Source organism: Piliocolobus tephrosceles, chromosome 11, assembly GCF_002776525.5.
Source record: "Piliocolobus tephrosceles isolate RC106 chromosome 11, ASM277652v3, whole genome shotgun sequence".
Lineage (NCBI taxonomy): Eukaryota > Metazoa > Chordata > Mammalia > Primates > Cercopithecidae > Piliocolobus > Piliocolobus tephrosceles.
In genome coordinates, this window is record NC_045444.1 from 16,616,716 (window position 1) to 16,641,025 (window position 24,310).

At 42.5% G+C, this 24,310-nt stretch overlaps 1 protein-coding gene across 1 annotated transcript in view; it reads right to left on the reverse strand.

The window, feature by feature from the left end:
• Nucleotides 1-24,310, reverse strand: part of NCKAP5 (NCK associated protein 5) — an 836,097-nt gene that overhangs the window by 30,613 nt on the left and 781,174 nt on the right. The gene's annotated exons all lie outside the window — the stretch shown is intronic.

Below are 24,310 nucleotides of genomic sequence, written 5' to 3' on the forward strand. Positions count from 1 at the left end.
GTCAGATGGGTAGATTGCAAAAATATTCTCCCATTCTGTAGGTTGCTTGTTCACTCTGATGGTAGTTTCTTTTGCTGTGCAGAAGCTCTTTAGTTTAATTAGATCCCATTAGTCAATTTTGGCTTTTGTTGCCATTGCTTTTGGTGTTTTAGTCATGAAGTCCTTGCCCATGCCTATGACCTGAACGGTATCGCCTAGGTTTTCTTGTAGGGTTTTTATGGTTTTAGGTCTAAAATTTAAGTCTTTAATCCATCTTGAATTAATTTTTGTATAAGGTGTAAGGAAGGGTTCCAGTTTCACCTTTCTACATATGGCTAGCCAGTTTTCCCAGCACCATTTACTAAATAGGGAATCCTTTCCCCATTTCTTGTTTTTGTCAGGTTTGACATGATAGATTAATATTAACCCATCTTTCTCTTTCGAGGAGAGTACTGGTGACTACATTCTGTCAATAAACATTTACGGATTTCAAGGCTCGATGCTGGGCCAGGCAATGAAAAAGAAATGATCTTTCTCCTAAATTTCTGACATCACAAGTTTTGACATTACTAATAATCTATTTAGATTCATACATTTTTAGAAGTAGAAATCGTTTTCTTGAGACAATCCATTTCAACTTTCAAATTCTGCCTTTCAAAGAGCTAGGGCAGTGGGTCTCTTTCCTGCATGCAGGTTACAATCCCCTGGGGGGCTTTAAAGCAATAGTGATAGGGACATCCATCCAAGAAATTCTGATTTAATTGGTCTACAATTTAGTTGATAATAGGCTGTGGGTAGGAAGTTTTTAATATAAGTAATATACTTACACTAAATACAAAAAGTATTACATATATAAATCTAATATCCAAATAGTTGGGATATACTTAAACTAAAAGCTATCCCTTGTTTATCTGAAATTACAGTTTAACCAGGCAGCCTATATTTTTATTTGCTAAATCTGGCAACACCGTGGAAAGATTCTAAGGTCTATCCTAGGCTGAGAAATCATCTTGTAGTGTTTCCACTGAAATACTACAGGTAACGGGGGCGGGATAAGAGAGCACGGTGCCATCTGGGCCCATTACACATAAAGTTTTATCTGTTTTACTTATTTGGTCTCTGTAACATTTCACTTGAAAAAAAATGGCTTGAAAAAGTTTGCAAACATCTAATCATATCAAAACTGAAGATCCAGAGAAGATGTCTCTTAGCCAGGTTCCCATAGCTAATTAATTGCAAAACCATATACCAGGTCTCTTTCTCTTTCTGTTCCATCAGATGCTGCTGCTGCTACGTCTCTTTTCCTCTCGTTAAGTGATAGTTCAGGAATAGGAGGTGCTATGATCCTATATCTAAAAGTGCTCGGCAAACATTTGGCAAACCCATAAAGATATGCCAGACACATATAAAGATATGCGAGGTGCTGAACATGGGGATTAAGATGAGGTTTCAGTTCTCAAGGAGCTGATACAGGAAAAGAAACACAAATAGAGATTCTGTTCCTACAAAAAAATACCACTTATGTCTATGGCTTGTTCCCTCCACAATGTGATTATTCAAAGCTCCTTTCTTTGATCCTCAATTTAAAAATGGTGAGGTGAGAGGACAGCGCTGGGTTCCTAAAGGCAACCAGATGGAACCTGGAATCTAACCTAGATTTTCAATATGAAAGTTATAGGCATGAAGAATCCATAAAGACAAAAGACACAGGGATGACTGAACTTTGTGCTGTGGGATGACTCACGATGGCTACATCTGTGAGGCTTTATGGCAAATGGCCTCACACATTCTCCAATTAAGTGAACCACATAGAATTTAAAAGTTGCAGGGAGTAAAAGAATGTGTCCTTCCATTTTTGGGGAATACATTTACTCCCATCCAGATGACAATGGGTAAGCACTAATGGTGCTTCTGTGCCACAGGGAAAAATGAAACATAAATAGGCAATGCACGGGGTGGAGGTAACACATTCTCCACTGAGCTCCCAGCCACTGTCACTTTGGAAGGGCTTGTGATGAGCAACACTGGAGGATGGCTGCTCCCTGACACCACTCTTGGATGCCAATCATCCAGAAATTTAAGGGGACTCCAGCCTCTTCTCCTCGCTCCTCAGGGACAGGGGAAGACATTTTAGGTGACCAGTTGGCTTAGGGAAAGAGGAAGAGGAAACAAGATTAACAAGCCATAAATAGATCAACTTAAAGGGGCAAGAAAGCTCCAGAGATACAGTTGTCTCTGGACTTGGGAGACTGGAGTTCCCAACATTGAGGGACTTGTTGTATGTTTGTTAATTATTTCTAAACTCCAGTTTGGACTTAGAATCCAAACAGCCCCAAAAACTCACATAGTGTGGAGAAAATGGCAGTTTATTCACAGCATTCACAGAATAATTACTCATTTCTAGGTCTTGGTACTTTCTGTCTTTCTTCATCATATCTTCTTTTCTACCACCAGCATCACCCCCAATCGAACTATCTCCTCCATGCCCTGAAGTTTCATGGCGAGGTTACTGTTTGGCTGTGATTTCCAAACTTCCCATCAGTTTCTCCCAGGAACCTTGGGGTAGGAATCTCTGACTTGCAGAGTGATTTTTAGAGTTTATAATCTGAGTCTGTTATCACTTGAGGATTAAAAAGTATTTATTGGCTGGGCACAGTGACTCACGCCTGTAATACCAGCACTTTGGTAGGCTGATGCAGAAGGATCTCTTGAGGTAGAAGTTTGAGACCAGCCTGGGCAATATAGCAAGACCCCATCTCTAAAAAAAAAATTTAAAACATTAGTCAGGTGTAAGGGTATGTGCCTACAGTCCTAGCTACTTGGGAGGCTGAGGTGGGAGAATTGCTTGAGCCCAGGAATTTGAGATTACAGTGAGCTATGATTATACTAGTGTACTCTAGCCTAGATGACAGAGTGAGACCCTGTCTCCAAAAGATAAAAAAATTTAAAAAGTATTTATTACTATATTTCCAACAGAGTTGTGAAAAATTTAAAAATAAATGACATGCTCAAATATATATATCCAAACAAATGCTCTTCTTTTCAATATTGTCACGTTGGGATATGTAAAAGTATTCTGACAATTCATTTTGGAAATTCATTTTTTGGAAATTATTTTCAGAATCAGTTCATGAGCTTTATTACTTCACGTTAGATTTTAATTTTGACTGAAAGTTGTATTATTGCCTGGATTTACTAGATTTGCTTTTGAATGACACTGGCTGATTCAAAAAGCCAAATTCATCCCCAGTGGATGAAGATTTGCTCCCTTTAAGGGAACATGAATATCATGTCAAACAATGGGTCAGATTTTCCTCTACAGTCCATTGAGATGGCTGAAGTTGAGGACGTGGAGTTGCTGTTGTTATTGGTGGGAGTACACAGAGGAGGGCATTGAGATGGCATGACCAACTGACTGAATTAGTGACTGGGTCATTGATTCATTCATTTAACAAACATTTATAAAGCACTTATTTTTGTATAAGTATTGTGATAGGTTGTGGCGATTACCAAGATAAATAAAATGTGGAAATAAGTTATATGATTAAGATCCTTTCTAGTTATTTTATTTATACATATTTTCATAATGTTTGAATCCCTAATAGTATTCTGGGCAAATCCAGCCCTGCTGACATACATAGGCAACCCCCTGGCCCTTATTTGTACATCTGAGTTCTGGTGTGCCAGTTAAAAAGCATACTGATTATTAACAAGTCATCCCTTAGTCACATCTGAATAACCCCTGTTGAAGCTATCTCTTACCCTTCTTCTGCCCCTGAAACCCTTCCCAGTCCTCTTGAAACTCAAAGCCAATTAGCAGAAAAACTACCTATATCTTCAACCTCTTTTCTGAAGGTGCCTTTCACCTTCTAGTTCTAACTGAAATTTTATTTTCCTTGGGGAAGTGGCTTTCTTTGGATCCCTTTCAAGTGGTAGCTGTTTTCTATTCTATACTTTTTGTATCACTGAGCCCAGAGGTGAAGTACGTATCCTTCCTGCCTACTTCTTGCTCCAGGAATGAATTTCATGTCATCTGACTGCCACCTACCTCCCCTCCTTGTTACAAACATCTATCCAACTCCTGGTCATTCTCCCTAGTTCTTTAACATTTTAGCTTGCCACATATTATCAGACTCTCCAATACAACTCTAGCCACAAATATTGATGACTTCAATGCCCAAACAGGTGAACACCTGAGCTGTGATCTCTCTTCTGCACATTTTCTCCTCTGTGCACTCCCACCAATAACAACAGCAACTCCAAGTCCTCAACTTCAGACTTCACACTCTCCAAAGAGCACCTCCTGGTTTATCTGCTTACTCTCTCTAATACTTCAACTCAACAGTCCTTTGGAATCTACCATCCATTGATTCTACCAATGCTCTATGGTTCCTCATACCCCTGATGTCCACATTTCCATTCCTACTCAGTTTAGTCTCCATGGTTCACTGTAATTATTTCCCTTTAAACACTCTCAACTCCACTGTCCCTCTCTCTGTGTACCACTAACAAAACCAAACTGTGTGAAGTCTAACACTCTACCTGCTTTCCATTCATGCTGTTGAACATGGATGTAGATAAATACACAACTACGCTCACTGGTCTCATTTAACTCACAATTACTAACTTCAAATTGACAAGATCCTGACAAGTTTCTCCAGTCCATTCCCTCTCCTCCTTTCTCAGACTATTTCACACTCTCTCCTCCTCCTTCAAAACTGCAATGCCTTCTAACTTATACTTAACTTTCAGTTGACCATCTTACTTTCTATATCTCTCAGAATAGAAGAAATCAGAAGAGAATTCTGACAAGGTTCCATCCATGTCTAACAGCATCTGCCCATAAGTTGTCCTCCCCTCTGCTCACTCTGGATAGACATCATGTTTCTATCTAAGGGTAGCCCTTCCACTTGTTCTCATTTCTCACATCATCAGTTTTTCTCTCTCTCTGCTGGATTATTTCCATCAGCATACAATGTGTGGTAATTTCTCCCATCCTTAAAAAAAAAAAATCCTCTCCAGTGACCCCATTTATCTACACCCTTTTAGAGCAAAAATCCTTGAAAGATTTATATACACTTACCATCTCCTATTGCTCTCTTCTTACTCTCCCTTGATCCCTTACCAATCAGACTACCCCTATCATTCTACTAATAAGTCTCCTGTCAAGATCTCCAGTGACTCCATATTGCAAGAAAGGTTAATTCTTAGTTCTTATGTGACTTGACCCATCAGTGTCATTTGATATATTTAATCTTTTCTTTCCCCTTGAAGACTCTTTCATAATCATAATCTACATTTAAAAGTCTAGTCAGGTTTAAAATGTAAGTTGCTTTGCAAAGCCCCAGTGGTATCAAATTCTGAATCATGAAGTGTTCACCTCCATGTGGGAAATATTGGGAGAAAATGAAAAAAAAAAAAAAATAAGAAAAACAAAAAAAGGTCCCAAGAGCAGGCCTTTAAAATACTTGATGCCCACATTTTAACATAGGGATTGTGACAGCTAGAAAGAACCTTAGAATTCGTCTAGTCCAATACTCCCATTTTATAACCTAAGGACATCGAGGCCCAGAGCAGATTAGTGATTTCTCTATATTTTTACAGAATGACAGAATTGAGACTAGAATCTAGGCCTTTTTTCCAGAAGATTTCATTCTAGTGTCCAGTTTATACGGCTTTTCCTCTCCTACATGTGTATGTCTATATGTACATGTGTATTAATAAATAATAAGTATATATGGAGACATATATCATATTTATATATGTACACAATATATAAATGCAACATACATATATATACATATATACAAATATAGTTATAGACATTACACACACACACACACAATTTTTTTAAAATAATTTTTTTCTTGAATCAAATAAGTGTTGGGACGAGCTCATGTATTCCCTCTCTGTCTGTCCTTTCCTCTGATAGAGTCAGATGTCCCTATTTGGCTCCCCTAGGATCAAGCCCATCTCCTACTAAGATGGATGATACTGAAGCAAAAGGACTAAGAAAGCCTTTGACTTAGCAGATCACTGGATGAATGAAAAACTCACTGCTCTGGGCCACCATCTCAGTTCTGCTGATGGAGGGAGACTGGATCTGGGAAAAGAGAGATTTAGGTTTAGTACTGGCTAAATCACTGGGTGACCTTGGGTGTTCTTATCCGAACAATGAGAGTCTGTTTTGTGTAAAGTCTTAATTCTTCCCTTCTAACCTTCTGCCATGAGCTTAGGTTATTTGGGCTGATCCCATGCTGTCTATGTCATCTTCTTCTATATTAGCTTCTCCTCCATGACCTATCAACACCCAATCACCGAGCTTCTTGCCTGGCTAGGTGTGTGCTATCTGCTCGTCTGTTTTGGCCCTTTTAGGTGACCTCCCTAGATGGGATATCTGGAGTATGTGATCTGTGTTTTTTGCCAGGCTCCTTTCTACGTAATTATACTCTTGGTCCTGGCTGTTAGACAGTTGCTTCCCAGGGTCTGATATGACATGCTAGGCTTGGAGCCAGCTGACTGTGGGGGTATGCGAGCTACTGAGACACCAGCTGGGGTGGCCAATGGAGTGCTTACATCACCCTCCCCCAGCCACAGGACCAATGCCTTTCACTCATTCGACAGATGTTTGTTAGGTATTTCCTTGGTGCCAGGCACTGTTCTAGGCACTGCTGATGTAAGCATGAGCAAAACCAAACACCCTGTCTTCATGTTGTTAAAATGTCCAGGAATGTGGTAGTGTTTTACAATAGTGAACAAGAGGGTGAGTCCAGAAGATCCTAGAATATGGATCCGTCTTAGCTCTGGGAGAGACTGCTTTTCTTCCACTTGAGCAGAGGAGAGGGAAGAGTAAAGAAGACTTTGTCTTGCAACTCAGATACCTGATCAGTCACAGTAGGAACAGGCAGCAGGCAGAGTCCTAAGGCCTCCTGGCTAGGCCCTAGCTCCCAGAAAACATTTCAAGGCATACCCTGGATGATACTGAAGAGAACCCCCTGTCTTAAAGGGGCTAGGAGCCCAGTCCTGGCCAGATTAATCACCTTCTGACTGAAGAGCCTCTGGGCCCTGAAAATGCAGCAGCAGTACCCAGGCAGTACTTGCCATAGGCCTTAGGTGAGACTCGGGGATGTACTAGTTTCAGGTGTGACCCAGCACATTCCCAGCTGTGGTGGCCATGGGGAGGGACTTCTGCTTGAGAAAAGGAGAGGGAAGTATAAAGGGGGCTTTGTCTTGCAGTCTAGGTACCAGGTTGGCCACAGTGGGGTAGAGCACCAAGTGGGCTCTTAGGGTCGTTGATCCCAGGCCTTGGGTCTAAAATGCCATTTCTGGACCTGCCCTGGGCCAGAGGGCAGCCAACTGCCCTCAAGAGTCCTAGCCCTGGCAGCATTCACCACAGGCTGACGGAAGAGCCAGTGGGCCTTGAGTGAACACCTGTGGTGGCCAGGCAGTACTTGCCATGGGCCTGGGGTGGTGGCGGCCATGGGGAGAGACTCCTCGGTTTATGGAAAGGGGAGGTAAGAGTGGGAGGGACTCTGTCTAGTAGCTTGGGTGCCAGCTCAGCCACAGTAGAAGAGAGCACTAGGTAGATTCCTAAGGTTTCTGACTCCAGCCTTTGGCTCCTGGATGGCATCTCTGGACCTGACTGAGGCTGGGGGAAACTCACCATCCTGAAGGAAAGGACATAAGCCCGGCTGGCTTCACCACCTGCTGACTGTAGAGCGCTTCATGTGTTTATTACTGACCTTTGTTTTCTATTCTTTAGAATGCCTTCCTTTGTCTTTCCCCCTTTTCTATTATATTGTTGTCTTCTTATTAGTCCATAGAAGATTATTTTATATATACATGGTGCTAATATTTGTTGGCTGTATGTAATACTAATGTCTTTTTTTGGTTTGTATTTTGGCTTTTAATTTTCTCTAGGGTGTCCATTGATGAACAGAAGCTCCTAATTTTCAAGGTATGTTAATGCTTTTTGCATCTGATTTAAGAATTCCTTCTCTTCTTTTCCCTCAGGTCAGAAGGACTCTTTAAAAGTTTATTTTTACTGTTATATAAAAATGCAATTAACATTATTATTTTGATCTCATATCCAGTCACCTTGCAAAGCTTTCCCATTATTTCTAGTAACTGTCCACAAATTCTTTTGGGTTTTCTATGGATATATCATAATAGCTACCCCTCCCTACCAAACCAAAAGCAAGTGGAATTAAAAAATGATTTTTTTTTTTTAAAAACCAAAACAAAAATACGTGAGCCCTAAAATGAAATAAAAAAGACAGGAGATAGAAAAACAGAAACATCAAAAATGAACAAGCTTATTGTCTTTCTGAAATGGTTTAAAAAAGAAGCGAATGAGATAACATAAGTGAACCAGAGTTGAAAGAAGAGGATGATAAAAATAACAAAAGTTAATAAAATGGGTGGTTGTAGAGGGGGACGAAACAATAGGTTCAGCTAAGTTAAAAGTGGATTTCTGGGAAAGACAAAATCGGCAAACCACTAGTAAGTCTTAAAAAAAGAGAAAGGATAAATAATATTAGTAAAAAGGACAAATAACTACAGATACAATAGAGACTAAAATGATAATAAGCAAACCCAATCAGGTGGTTTATGTCAATAAACACTAAAACTTAGACAAAAGGGATGAATTCCTATATAATTTATATAATTTATCAGAATTGATAGATAATGCAATAGAAAGCCTGAGAAGTATTATAACTAGTAATGAAATAAACTAGTAATAAACTAGTAATGAAAGTCACTAACCATCTGCCTACAAACGTAACATCAAACCCTGATATATTAACAAATTTTTTCACAAATTCAAGAGCTAGATCATTCTAACTTATACAACTTATAAAGAACCGAAAAATAGGGAATACTTCCCATTCATTTTATGAGCTCAGTATTATTTTGACATCAAAGTACAAGACAAACTACAAGAAAATAATATCACTGACCCATTTCAAACCATTTATTAAAATGGTTAATAAATAAAATTTGTTAATAAATGAATATAGATACAGAAATCTTAAATATGACATTAGCTGACTAAATGTGTCATTATTTACAGAAATATCATAGTGATAAGGGTTTATCTCAAGGATGTAAGACTGGTTTAATTTTTAAAATATATGTGTCTTTCACTTATGGCATTAAAGGCAAAAGCCATAAGATCATCCCAAAAGATGCATATATAACTTCTGATAAAATTCAACATGACTATGTGATTCTAAAAAAACCCTTCTTAGTTAAGGAGGCCTAAAGACAACTTCCACAACCTGAGAAAGTAAATCTACCCCAAAACACAACTAAAAACAAAACAGTTACCACAAACATCATCATCCTGAATGGAAAACCATTGGAAGTATTGCCTTTAAGTATCAACAAGACAAGAATGCCTATCATCAGCACTTTAACTCAGCATTGATGGTAGATTCTTTTAGAAGCACATATCCCTTTCATAGAATGTCACATACAAACCCTCCTCTTAAAGGCAACTCTTAAAAAACAGATGTTCTTAAACCTAAGGCATTGTGTTCTGAAAAGGCAGAACACTCTCCCCACCCCCAAAGCCATTATCCAGTTTCTTTTAAAAAATAATGCTCAGCAGCATAGCATATTTGAGCAGTCAATTTAAAGAAGCAAGGGGAAAAGGAAAAGTATAATTTGACATAGTTAGTTGTAAATCCAGGAGTATTATCCAGGCTAAATATCATCTCACTCTGGGACCAAGGAATTAAACTCATTTTGCTCTTTCTTCTTCAACAAACGAAGAACTTAAGGAGGTGTTTTAGCCCATAATTTCATTCATCTTATGATCCAACTGGTACTACACTGAATAACATTTGTAATTTGACTGTATTATGCGAGTGAACTTTGCACTCCCAGAAGAACCAAAGAGACATTTTATGGCACTGAAGTGACAATTTTTTTTTTTTTTTAAAGATCCATTTTTTTTTTAACGTTTGAGAAAGGTACCAGAAACATTGGTTCATTTATGCTTTGTTCTGAAAATCCAGCTAAGTTTTGAATGAAGAGAATGATTTATTTCAGGACCAATGTCTTTCACTCATTCAACAAATGTTTGTTAGGTACCTCCTGCATGCTGGGCACTGTTGTAGGCACTGGTAATGTAAGCGTGAGCAAAACCACTCTGTCCTCGTGTTGTTTAAATATCCAGAAACATGGTAGTGTTCTACAATAGTGAACATGAGGGTGAACCCAGGAAATCCTAGAATATGGATCCCCTATCCATCCCATGTGCTTTCCTTTTCTCTCCAAAAACTTTCCATTAGTATCTTGAAGGCAGAAGAAAAATGTCTGGGTTGATTACCTTCCAGGCATCGGTCAGTGCATCACACCAGAGCTACACCTCACTGAGCCTTTCTTGGGAAATTCATTTATAATAATAACATAGCCAGCATCAAAAGGGCACCTTTCAAAAAGGCATGTGGCATATGCTGTCTGATTAAAATCCTGCAATTAGGTATTATTGTCATTTGGTGGGTGAGAATCCGAGGCACAGAAAGGCTCAGTGATCCAACATTATAGATATTAATTCAAGTTTGACTCCAAAACCTTTGTGAACATTTTCTAGTATATCTGGTTGGCTCATTCATTCATTTACCTTCTCAGCAAATACTGAGTTATGTATCAATGAGAATTTTGAATTTCATGTTATTCTTCTGAGTATGAGTATAGTCGTTATCCATAATCCATAAATCTCCTATTTTCCCCAGCTGTGTAATACTGTGAAACCCAGACAGACCCTCCTCTCCCCTCCCTCACCACGGAGAATGGTATAGAAAAACTCCATTAGGCCAAGTAAGGATAGGATAAGGGGGACCCCTCCATCCCTCCCTCCCTGCCTCCCTTCTTTTTTTCCTTCTCCATTGAGCTTACATTCCACTAGAGGGATGGTAGACGAGATAACTTCTAAGCTCTTTTCCAACATAAAGGCTCTAGCTTGTTAGAAATGGAGAGAATAAGCAGAAATAAAGAGGCAAATATTTTGGTGTTGTGGTTGTTGAACGAAGGCTGCAGGACAGACTCAGGTTTACAAATCTAGGCTTGTTCATCACCTGTGTTCTGGGCTGGTCCTCTACTCACCTCTCAAACTCACTGGCACACACAGATCACACCTGCTGCCAGCTGGTACCACATTTGTATTATCAATTACCATCACAGAACTATATGACCTCTGTTCTGCTAACCAGCTGTGGGGAAACACTGGCAGTCACAGGATGTCACTATTCTCTTCTGACCCTCTCTTCATTCCCTGATTCGCTCACTTGCCCCTCGGAGACATTCTCTTCCCCTTTATGCCTACCCAAACCTGATTCTTTAAGACTCACCTCAAGCCCCCTCTAGGAAGATAGTTTGGCTGCTTCATACCTTTTGCTTAGAACTATGTTGTGATTCAGGCTGGGCGCGGTGGCTCATTCCCGTAATCCCAGCACTTTGGGAGGCTGAGGCGGGTGGATCACGAGGTCAGGAGATTGAGACCATCCTGGCCAACACAGTGAGACCCCGTCTCTACTAAAAATACAAAAAAATTAGCCGGGCATGGTGGTGGACACCTGTAGTCCCAGCTACTTGGGAGGCTGAGGCAGGAGAATGGCGTGAACCCTGGAGGCGGAGCTTGCAGTGAACAGAGATCGCACCACTGCACTCCAGCCTGGGCAACAGAGTGACACTCTGTCTCAAAAAAAGAAAAAATTAAATAAAGAAGTATGTTGGGATTCAATCTCAGCGGTCACAGACCATTCATTCACCCAGCGTTTCAATAGGGATTGAGTAAGCACTTGCCATGTGCCAAGGATTGAGTATGAAACACCATGATCTCTGGTGTTAAGGGACAAGCAGCAGAGAACAACAGCAATTTGATGGTCGGGGTGAAACCCAGATGTTACGGGATCACAGAGGAGGGGCACACACCCAGATCCAGACCAACAATACAACTAACTGCTAGGAATCGATTCCATAGATATCCACAGAAGACAAGTTAAGTGAATGAAGGTACAGCCACACAAGGTAGCTGCAACAAAGAACAAGGGAGATGGTGCACTGACACAGAATGATCTCCAGGATATTTTAAGTGGGAGAAAGCAAAACAAAACAAGATGCAGGATACTGTACACAGTGTGCTCCCTTTTGTATAAGAGATTTGCATTTCTTTGCTTTGTTCAATGAAAGATTGGAAAGATGAACAAAAAAAAAAAAATCAATAAAAATGGTTACCTATATGGGGCTAGGGACACAGAGGAAAGAATTCTATGTTGAAAATGACGAAGTCAAATTTTGAAAATGATATCTGAGAAAAACTCTGAGAACCTCTCCACATAGCCGAGATTGCTGAAAACTATCATGCTTTGAAAACTAAAGCATGAAGCCTCACTTCCTAGACACTACACCATTTGTTCACAGAGTGACAAAACATCAAGCCTGGCAGTATCTGGAAGATATCTCTTCCCAAAGAAGGGAAGGAAGACATTTGATCAAGATCACCAAGTAAGTTATGGTCCAAGAAGACACATGCCTACTCCAAGATGGGTATTTGGGTCCTTCTACTCATCTCAAAGATTTCATGGTGCAATGAATGCTGTTGGCATAGCTTCCAGGTCTTCCCCCCAAAATACTGATCCCATAGCCTTGCCTTCTGAAGAATCCTAATAAAACTCAGGAAGACACCTGGAGATATCTGGGAAAGAAACATTACAGAATAAAAAGGGACAAAGTGACATATGACATCATAAGAGAGAAAGGGCCAAACAAAAATAAAAGAGCTCTTATTTTAAGGTGAAAAAGTTGAGAGCAGAAGAAGAAACATTCTGTATGATGCTTCTGGGGGGGTTCATAAATACAGGAGCAAGCTGACTGGGGAAAGCTGGAAACCCACCAGTAACCTTCTCTCTGCCTGCACAAGATCGAGAGCCAGCTTGGCCAATGGAAGGGATGCTATCTCCTTTTCCAATTAAATTCCTTAGAAAGTGTGTTGATTTATTCATTTATAATAAAATCCTGTTCTAATTAAAACTGAAACTTCCCCCCACCTGATCCAGCCTCACCATATTTTTGGTTTCCATGTAATTGAATCTGAAAACAATGATGCTGAGTGATAGCTTGGGATATTGCTGCTTATTGTGAAAGCAAATAATAAGAAAGGAGAATGCTGCTAGGCTTGTTTTGGGAAGGCTTAATCAGTTCTTTCTCCCTTAGACTGAATTTTCACCACAGTTGAAGATAATACGATATTTCCCTTAATGAAACTGTATATCCGTGGCTAATTTATGAGGGAAGTTTACCTTTCTGGGGCTTTAGCTTCACATTATTTTAGTCAATAGTTTTTAAGGTCCCTGGGTTCCTCTCCCTCCCTCCCTCTAACATCCTCAACCTTCAATTCCAGAAATTGTTCTTTGTATCAGTCCATATAATATATAATGCTCACATTTATTAGAATTCTTCAGATTGGAAGCTTTGCCACACCTAATGTCATATCTGAAATACCTATGAGAAGGAGGCAAGGTGGGTATTCTGTGGTGGATGCAACTAATGCTCAGAAAGTCTGACATGATTCATCTAGCGTCAAAAAGTCAGTTAATGGCTGGGCGCGGTGGCTCACGCCTGTAATCCCAGCACTTTGGGAAGCCGAGGCGGGCGGATCACCTGAGGTCGGGAGTTTGAGACCAGCCTGACCAACATGGAGAAACCCTATCTCTACTAAAAATACAAAATTAGCCAGGCATGGTAGCGCATGCCTCTAATCCCAGCTGGGAGACTGAGGCAGGAGAATTGCTTGAACCCGGGAGGCAGAGGTTGCAGTAAGCCAAGATTATGCCATTACACTCCAGACTGGGAGATACAGTGAGACTCTGTCTCAAAAAAAAAAAAAAAAAAAAAAAAAAAAATCAGTTAATGACACAGGCAGCGCTGAAACCCAGGTATGTTAGCTCCCAGTTATGGCCATTTCTAACATATCCAGCCAAAGGGCTCATGGCTTTGGGTTTCTAGGTTCTTGGAGGTTCACAGAGGAGCCCACTGTGTAATTCGCTGAGTAATACTTGACATTTGTCCTGGTTTTTCCCAAGCTCATCTCCTTGGTTGTATATTAAGCGTGTGTCTCTAGGTTTCTGGCTAGTTAAGGAGGAGCAGTTGGGATGCAAGAAGGTTTGAAATGGTCTCTCTCTTGATCCTTAAAAGTTAGAGAGCAAGCAATTAGAATACATCTGTTCTCCTTCCCCTGATACCTGAAAGGACTGCACCTTGCTTTTTCCTCTTGCATATGACAATAGTTACTTCTACAAAGATTCTTCCTGAATACTGAGCCCTTTCTTCCTCACCCCCGACCCCACTCCTTCAAGAGAGTTCCTTCTACTGACCCCAGTATTTTCATTCCACAGGTGATTGTTAATCTTCTGTTTCTGGTTTAACCATACAGTTGGACGAGTTCTGGCAAGGGACTCTTTCTAAATGTCTCTATGTGCTTCTAAGCCAAATATAAAACTCTAAGGTCTCCAAGGAAACCCAAACACCTGTTGACTACATTTTTTTCTCCATTTTTCATCTAATTGCAATTTACCTACTTCACTAGAGCAATATGAGGATTAACTGTCCTCAGCTAACTTTCAAGTCTGTAAAGGATTTCTGCCTCCTCAGGGCAGATGTTCTCTAAGAGACACAGAGCTGAAATACTAATAAGAGACTTAATATGTAGCAGCCTCGAATAATCTGTGCTCTGTGTTACCACTTCAGACAGTCAGCGTCTCCCTAACACAGTCTGACAAAGGCACCGTGGAGGGATAAACAGCCAAGGCTGAAAGTCCCAGAAAGGAGCATGGACTTCCCTTTCAAAGCCCTTGGGAGGAAGTGCTTTTAACCACCAAATTAGGTAGCTGGACCGGGGCCTGTGCACCTGCTGGGCAGGCGGGGGTGTCTGCCTGCTGTCATATTTTGGCACAAATGTTTGACAGCCTCTCCCTCCCAATGAACATTTCTAATACGCAAAGGTTAATCTTTTCTTGGCTTCTTCTTGTCACTACTGACATTTTGTACCCCTTATCTCTCTGTGGTTGGGGGCTGTCCTGTGCATTGTAAGGTGGTTAGCCTCATCCCTGGACTCTGCACAGCAGATTAGTATCACTACCCTCTCTGAGATGTGACAATTCAAAATGTCTTCAGACATCTGCAGAATGTCACCTGGGGGATGGAGAGGCACAATTGCACTGGTGAGACGATCCACTGTGAATGCCTGATGTATTACTCAGATTATAAGTAAACCTCTCCAAAAAAGCCACCCTCAAACATGCTTATGAGGCTGCAGAAATGTCAGTGGTCTTGGAAACCACTCTTCTCCCGTACCCTACCAAGTTAGATTGAATTCTGCTCCCCCAACATGAAGTGGAGGAGACACACAAATTTTCACAAGTGAAGCAGCATCTGATTTGGTGTTTATTTATTTAGCACCATTGCCTAGTTCCGTTGTCTAGCTTTCTTTCAGCCCTGGCGGCCAAAGCCTGCTAATTTGCACAGCATTAAGTATCCTTTGCTCCCCTCACCTATTCCACTTCAACCAAGGATTTGTCTTTTGCTTTGAAATTCCACTGTGCAAGCTCTTTTTTAAATGTGTCGGGCTGCAACACATTTAAACTTGACGGGGGTAACACTGGGGGTTCGGTGGTAATGGGAGGGAATGTCTATCAAAGGGTGACAAACTCTGGGGGGCATCTCTTCCCTCAAATGTCTCATTAGGGTCCCCAGGCTTGGTCTCCATCTCTGCTGTAGCCCGCGGTCCAATTTAATTGAGCGACGGCCTCGCCACGGCACACTGCTCCTTCGACAGGAGGGTAAACTCATTCTGTCCATCATGACATTTGCTTTCTTAAGGGCCTCGCAATCTGCAACTTAAATAATTAAATGCAGGTCACATCACAGCCTCCCTTTTCCAGCCTGTCTGAGGGCACAGGGGGTGCTTTCTGATAGTCAGCTTTTGACCATGTGATTTTTAGAAGCTGGTTGGGTTTTTTGTTTGTTTTGTTATTGTTCATGACACTTCTCCTCACTAAAAGCCCCAGAACTCAGTGCCAATCCAATGTGCCTGGCTAAAAGGGCTGTGGATTTTCTGATGTTGGATAAATGGTGACTAAGAAAAATTCGAGACCCCTGGTTCTGGCAAGGGTCTCAGAGCAGCCTGCTTGTCACGGTCAGAACTTTTCATTTGTCATCCAGGAAAGTGTAATGTTGGGAGACAGATCCCTTGTGTCTCATTGCACGTGTCCGTTCACTTCGAGCTGGGATGGCCTTGTCAACAATAAAGTAAACCTTTAAAATGATCTAAAAAGAGAGAAGTTCCAGGAAGGACTAAAGATAACTCTTACCTATAGTGTCCATTTTAAACAATTGATTTCTCTGGGGGAACTTAGAGTGATTATAACGAGTTTGGATTTCGTTGAACCCAATGCTGATTTTGCATATTACAGAGATTTGTCATCTTTAAGTAATGTGCCAGATGAATGCTTTAAAATAGATGCAACTTTGTGTGAATTTTCTATAATACAGCAAGATCTGATTGCTCTATTAATAGCCAAAGTCCTTGGCCTTGAGAAGGCAGGATGGCAGCATTTTTAAAATTCATCATCTCTGCATAATTAGTTGTGAATCTCTAAATATCCAAGCTGAGGAATTAACCAGGAACTAGAGCTGTTATCCCTCAGCGTCCCTTTTAATATTGTTCTATAGTCATCATTTCCTTGTGTTTTTCTAATTACTGCAAAACCAATTGTTTTTAACTCAACTTCCCTGGCTCTTTGGAATTTGTTGAATGTAATCACCTTCAAGTGAAGAAAATGCACTTCTTGTTTGGGAAATCGGGGCTTGATTAGCTGAATATCATCAAGTGGCTGGGGGACCCCAGTGCCAAAGTTTTGCATATTTTACCTGACCATTACATTTTGAGGGTATGTGGCTGGAGAAGGCATGATAGAAAGTGAGTGCCTTGTTGTGGTGATCTACAGACCCTAGTGGGGTTTCATTTGGAGATGTAATTTTATAAAACCAAAAAGAACTAGGAATTCTGGTTCCTTACTCTGAGTGGCTAACAATATGGCACTAGGGACTAGAAAACAATGGTCTTGGGTACTGGATTACCTTCTCTCTCAGTAGCTATTTCAGTCTGTATGTCTGATTATAAGCACCTAGAGCAGGGCTGTGCCATGAACCTTCCCTACTCCTTAGTGTATAGCAGTGGCCTGGATCCAGCAGAAGCTGAACAAACCAAATAAACTAGTGTAGAAGTCAAATCTCTCTCTTGCTTTCACACTTTCCCAATCTTCTATCCTCTAACACTAGGATGTGCTACCCATCTACTACCCAGTTCTACTTGAAGATCGATCCTCAAAGAACAGATATTGGAAGAGCAAAGGTTTTCAACCTTCACTCTTTCATAACAGGGGTGTGAGCACACTCATCAACAAGAGTGTTTCTCTGTGACAATAATTCCCAATTTGGGTCAAAGATGATGAGAATCAAGCCAGGAGGCGTGGGACTATTTAGACAAAGCAAAACAAAACAAAACAAAAGGATTCTGATATGCCTGCAACAGCCTGCACGAAGTTTCCTCATTGAAGAGTAAACTAAAAGTCTATATCCTTGAGAAAAAATTGGACAAATGGATTCATCATTTTTCTCTAGCACTGTCCTCATAGAAGAAGAAAGGCCCTTATTGTATTTCTCCCTGCAGGTAGCCATGCTGGGTCGGTCTTTCTCTGGACAAGGAAAGGCTCAAATAGATAATAAATGTAAGCATAAGGGCTACCCAAGACCGTAATCAGCGCAGTGAGTTGGTTGATTTTTATTTGACACATATTTATTAAATACCTAGGATGTGCCATGTCTCCTGCTAAGTTCAGAGCATGAATGACCAATAATCTTGACACTAATGAGGGAGTTGAATGTACAAAGAAACAGGTATAATATTAAGTGGAAATGAAAGAGATACAGGGTCTTACGGGGGAACAGACAAGGAGTAGTAACTGGGCTTTGGGTGTGGCTGATGAGGGGCATCCTGGAAGACTTCCCATTGGAGGTGAAGTCTGAATTGAATCTTAAAGATGAAGCAGGGGTTAAGTGAAAGGGCGTTAGTACAAAAGCCATTCCAGGGAGGCCAGATCATATAAGCAAAAGCATGGAAGCCTCCAACAGCATTGTGTGTTCAGGACATGACAGGCATCTTAACAACGCATAAAGTATAAGCCAGGAAATGAAAAAAAGTGAGGCTGGAGAAGCAAGACCAACGTGGGCTTTGTGAGTCTTGTAAGAGGAGGTGATTGGATTAAAAAAATTTAAGTAAAACGAAATTTAAAATGTGTCATTTAAAATATTTTAAACTTTATTTTGTGCAAGAAGGATTATTTTAACAGAAATAACTCAGACCCTTATTACAGATATATCTTAAATCAGCATTAATAAATATGGCTTCTGAGTCAGACATTCATTTATTCGATAGGCAGATTTTCATTAAGTATCAGATTTTATGCTAGGTCTGACTGCTGAGGAAGCACTTGGTCCTTTTCCTGAAAGGGCACATGAATCCAAATCATCTTAGATTCTATTAAGTACATTTAACTTTGAACCTTAAGCAAGTTACTGTTAGGTGGGTGGTGCTCAGTTTCCTTATCTGTAAAATCAAGACAAAATGTCTATTTGTAAAGTTCTCCTGAGGAATACATAAGAGAAACTTAGGAGGAAAAACATCTGGCCCTTAACAATAGACTGTAGTAGGAGTAGTTACATTGGATCCAATAGGCTGAAACGGGAATGATTTGGCCGTGCAGTATTAAGAGTACAAATGAGTTCAGTGAAGAATAAGCACAGAATAGCTTCCACAGAAACGTGGCAGAGGCAAGAGATGCAACCAAGTGGGCCTGTGAGATGAGTGCATTTCCATGCTAATGCGGGGATTTAACTCTGTATTGCCTTACCGCTCCTGCTAAGAGGCCAACAAGCCTGAGGTTCCTGGGTTCTGCTCTCAGATCCTACCAGCACAGCTCCAGGGCAAAAGGACAACTGGGACCTCTCCTTGCTCTTGAAGTTGTTGTTTTCAAAATCACTCTACTGGTGTATAATTGACAGACAAAAAGCTGTACATATTTAATGCGTACCACTTGGTGATTTTGGAGAGATGTATGTACCTGGGAGAGTGGACTGTGCAGGTAATGGACAACCCTCGAAAAGTTCCCAGTAAAGGAACAGCATGACAGCCTTTTGCATTTCAGGGAGGGCACTTTGGTGGCAGTGAGGACGATGCATTTAAGGGGCATGAGACTGGGAGCAAATTGACAGGGTCTAGGGACAAAGGGAGGCAGCAGGCTGCATGAGTCAGATGGGGGCCAGGGTCGAGGCAGTGCTGGGGTGAGTGGGACAGAGGCAGACCTGAAAAGCCTCTAAGAGGGGAGGCAGCATGCCTTGGGATGCCCAGAGCATGGACGGTGAGAGGGGAAGAGTCCATGGCGACTCCTTGCTTCATAGTTTGTACTCCTACCAGGACAGCGAGACATTCAGTGAAGACAGAGAACCTGGGAGGCAGAGCAGATTTCTCGAGGAAAAAAAGAGAGGTTTCCATTTGGATGTTTCCTCTTGGGGTATCTGGCAGGTCTGGTGATTGGTGACATACAGCCACGTAGATGAAGCAGAAGCTTGGGAGAGCTGGCTTCACTAGGGATTGTTATTTTACTTTTTACCAGCCAGGTCCAGTGGGTCCAGGTGAGACCCCCCTTTCTCCCTTCATCCGGAGATTGGGGCCACACTGGGTCTTCCCCCTTCCTACAACTGGCTTACTCACTCGTTCACCTTTACACTGCTGTCTCCTGCACATGCCTTCTCTGAGGCCTTGCCTGCTGGAAAAGGGCGGGAATGTCTGTCATGCCCAACTTGGCAAATTAGAGCGGGTAGTTCTGTGAACAAAGCCACAACATTACTTCTGTCTGCTACTTCACCCGCTGGGCCACCTATCCAACTCCTAAATCCTGCTCCCCTCACTGACTGCTAACAACTAGACTTTCTAAACATTTTTCAGAATGAAGCCAAAGAAACCAACCTTGAAAGAAAAGTTGTGTATCTGTTTCAGTGTGTTACTAGCCCACAGGCAGGGTTTTAGAAAGTAGACTTCTTTGGCCACATTCAGTGTGATGCAAACAAAGCAAGTGGGCCCCCAAAACCAGGGAATATGGGGCCAGAGCCCACCCTGTTTTGAAGGGTGGGTTCCAAGTCATGCTGTGACCAGCAGGGTGAGCAGCTAGGGAAGGAGCTGGGGACAATGGGAGCGGGTGGTGGGAGGGCACAGGGGACAGGCAGCAGCCTCTGTAAGCTTCCTGGAAGCTGTGGAGGACCGACTGCCACTATCAAATGTCCTCTCCTGCCTGAGGGACATTCCAGGGAACTGGCCAAGCACAGTAGCTCAAGCCTGTAATCCCAGCACTTTGGGAGGCCGAGGCAGGAGGATCACTTGAGGTCAGGAGTTTGAGACCAACCTGGCCAACATAAGGAAACTCCATGTCTACCAAAAAAATACAAAAATTAGCTGGTTGTGGTGGGAGGCGCCTGTAATCTCAGCTACTAAGGAGGCTGAAGCAGGAGAACTGCTTGAACCCAGGAGGTGGAAGGTGCAGTGAGCCAAGATTGCGCCACTGCATTCCATTCAGCCTGGATGATACAGTGAGACTCCATCTCCAAAAAATAAAGGCTGGGCTCAGTGGCTCATGCCTGTGTTCCCAGCACTTTGGGAGGCTGAGGCGGGCAGATCATGAGGTCAGGCGTTCAAGACCAGCCTGGCCAATATGGTGAAACCCCGTCTCTACTAAAAATACAAAAATTAGTTGGACGTGGTGATGGGTGCCTGTAATCCCAGCTACTTAGGAGGCTGAGGCAAGAGAATCACTTCAACCCAAGAGGCGGAGGTTGCAGTGAGCTGAGATCGTGCCACTGCACTCCAGCCTGGGTGACAGAGCAAGACTCCGTCTTGGAAAAGAAAAGAAAAAAAAAAAAAAAAATTCAGGGAACCAAGGAGAAGGGGTGTGTTTGAAAAGGGCAGCTATCTTGGCAAACATCCAGTAAGGCTTCACGATCTACTGGTGAATTCCATCCTGCAGGTTGGGGACCTCTATTAAGAACCTTGTTATTTCAGAAGGGACTCCAGGGGTGTGACGGCCAATCTCCCTTTCACAGGCACGTGTGACGAACGCAAGGAAACATTGACTTAGGGGGAATAAAATCTCCACCAGACACTCAAGGCACATCCTCCTGTTATTGTTTTTCTCCTGTTTCTATTTTCTTTTTATACAAACTTTGCCAACATTTAGGAAGTTAATGGTGCTGCATCCATCCTTTAATGCCCCTTCCTAGGGTTATTGGAAGCCAGCACACACCCACAGCCATGCCAACTGTCTGCATAGAACATTTTCCCTTCCTGGCAGCACTGCCACAGCTGGGGCTGACCTGTGGCTGTCAGGGTGTGCGAGAACAGATCTTTGCCAACACATCCTCTTTTAAAGGCAAGTCGCAGGCAACTTGGTGGAGGGAAAGACTGTCTTGCTGTTTGTGCTGCTTCTAGGACCTCACCACCTTCTCCCAAGAAGCTAAAGCAATAGAATAAAATAAAGATGTTCCTTTTCAAAGAGGGGTTTGCTCTGGTTAGAGGAAACAGGATGAGCAGAGTGAGTTGACAGAGAAAAATATTCAGGCTGGGACTCACTTCATTTCGCAGAAGGATTTAAAAAAAGTTCAAGCAGTAAGTTTACTGTTCATCATTAGGTCATCCAAAGCCACAACCTAATGTGGATTCTTGATTGCCTTGTCACAATTCATGTAGACAGGCCTATGATGCTGAAACATGGGCCCTGAGGTAAGTGCACTCGTATCCAGGTATTCTCTCATTTGGAGTCAGCGAATTTGTCTTAAATCTTGTCTCCTTTTTCAGGACACTTAGACCATCCTTCCCCTCCGTTCCTACTTCTGTCTACACTGGGACCCCACGGGTGGAGAAAGGGGCAGGACAGAACTGAAGATTGCTTGCCTCTTTTTGGTAACAAGCAACAGACAGAATCATGAGTTTCCTCCTTGACATACCTTCCTCACTTGGCTGCTAAGACGCCACACTCCCCGGCCCTCCTCCTCCTTCACTGGGTCCTCCTCTTCCCCGTGACTGAGATAAGGTGGGAGGACCTCGTCTTCTCTTGGGCTACACTTCCTCCCTTCCTCATCGCATTTGGATACACAGCTTTAAATGCGACTGACGTGCTGATGACACTCAAATTTACATGAGCCCCAGATTCTCCTAGCCTCCCACCTACTCACCACTTCTACTTGCAGGCTTAATGGGCCCCCAAATCTAGCATGTCCACACAGAACTCCCATTTCACTTGGCAGAAGGCAAGGGCAAATCCAGCCTTTCTAAGAGCCAAAGCTTGGAGTCATCCTTGATCCTACTTTTTTTCCAGTATACCAGTGAATTGTATTTTGTTGTTGTTGTTGTTTTTGATTTGAGATGGGGTCTTGCTGTGTCACCCAGGCTGGAGTGCAGTGGTGCAACCGTGGCCCATTGTAGCCTCAATTTCCAGGGCTCAAGCAATCCTCCCACCTTACTCTCCTGAGTAGCTGGAACCACAGGTATGTGCCACCACAGCTACCACACCTGTCTCTTATTATTATTTTTTTAAATTTTGTAAAGACAGGTGCTCACTATGTTGCCCAGGCTGGTCTTCAACTCCTGGCCTCAAGTTGTTCTCTTGCCTTACCATCCCGAAGAGCTGGAATTACAGGCATGAGCCACCATGCCTGGTCTGAGTCAGGTGGTTTTTTTTTTTTTTGAGACGGAGTCTCACTCTGTCGCCCAGGCTGGAGTGTAGTGGTGTGATCTCGGCTCACTGCAACCTCCGCCTCCCACGTTCATGCCATTCTCCTGCCTCAGCCTCCCAAGTAGCTGGGACTATAGGTGCCTGCTACCACACCCAGCTAATTTTTTGTATTTTTAGTAGAGATGGGGTTTCAGCGTGTTAGCCAAGCTGGTCTCAAACTCCTGACCTTGTGATCCACCCGCCTCGGCCTCCCAAAGTGCTGGGATTACAGGCGTAAGCCACCGCGCCCAGCCATTGGGTGGTATTTTTAATTAGATTTGGAATCCGACCATTCTCACTCCCTGTGTTGTGCAAGCCACATGTGACTATATTTACATTAAAATTAGTTAAAATTTCAAATAAAAGAGAAAAGAAGGAATGGCCCAAATGAGAACTCTTAGGAAAACCGGAGCACAAATTAAATTTAAAAATTCAGTCTCTTACTTGCACTAGCTGCACTTCAGGTGCTTAGCAGCCATGTGCATGGACATAGAGCATTTCCATCATTGAGGGAGGTCTCTTAGCCAGTGCTGGTCACGGTGTGGATCGCAACCACCCTGGTCCAAGCTATCAACATCTCTTGCCTGGATGCCCGTATCAGTCTCTTAGTTGATCCTGCTTCTTCAGTTTTCTCAATACAGCAGCCAGAGGCACCCTTTTTAAACTTTGCACCTCATGCCACTCCCAGGCTTTACGTCATCCAAATTCCCTGTCTCTCAGAGTAGAGGTTAGTCCTCAGAAAGGCACACAGGGTTCCAGGGGTTTTGGCCCCTTCTCATTTGGCCTCATCCATCAGGTTGCTCTCTCTGCGGCAACGTGCGAGCCTCCTGCTACTCCTGGGCTCCAGAGCATGCTCTGCCTCAAGTCTACCGCACTGGCCACTTCCTCTATTGGGAGTGCCCTTCCTGGCTCACTCACTCTCCTGCTTCAGCTATCTCTGCTCAAAAGTCGCTTTCTCAGTGAGGCTCCTTCCGACTATTCCACTTCAATTTCAACTTCTCCTCCAACTGCCGGCACTCTCACTCTCCCTTTCTCTGCCTAACTTTGTCTTTTCTGTAGCACTCATCTCCTATGAACGAACTATATGCATTTACTTGTTTATGATATCTATTGTTTACTATCTGGCAGGGATCTATGTCCATTTACTCACTGCTGGAAAACTGGCTCAGAGGAAGCTTTCAACAAATACTTGTTCAATAATGAATAGAGAAAGTTTGAGAGCTGAAAGGGGCCCTGGAAACCATTCTTGGGTGTGTGGCTGAGGGTCGGTGAGGTGAGGCTATTCCCTGAGGACTCACAATGAGCTCAAGTCGAAGAACATGGATTAGGAGCTGGCATCATCCTAGGCATCTTCACTGGGCAAGCTCCATGACAATGAACTCCCCTTCCCCTTCATCTGTCACAGTCAGAGGGACACCAGTGAACCACAAAGAGCCAACGGGGAA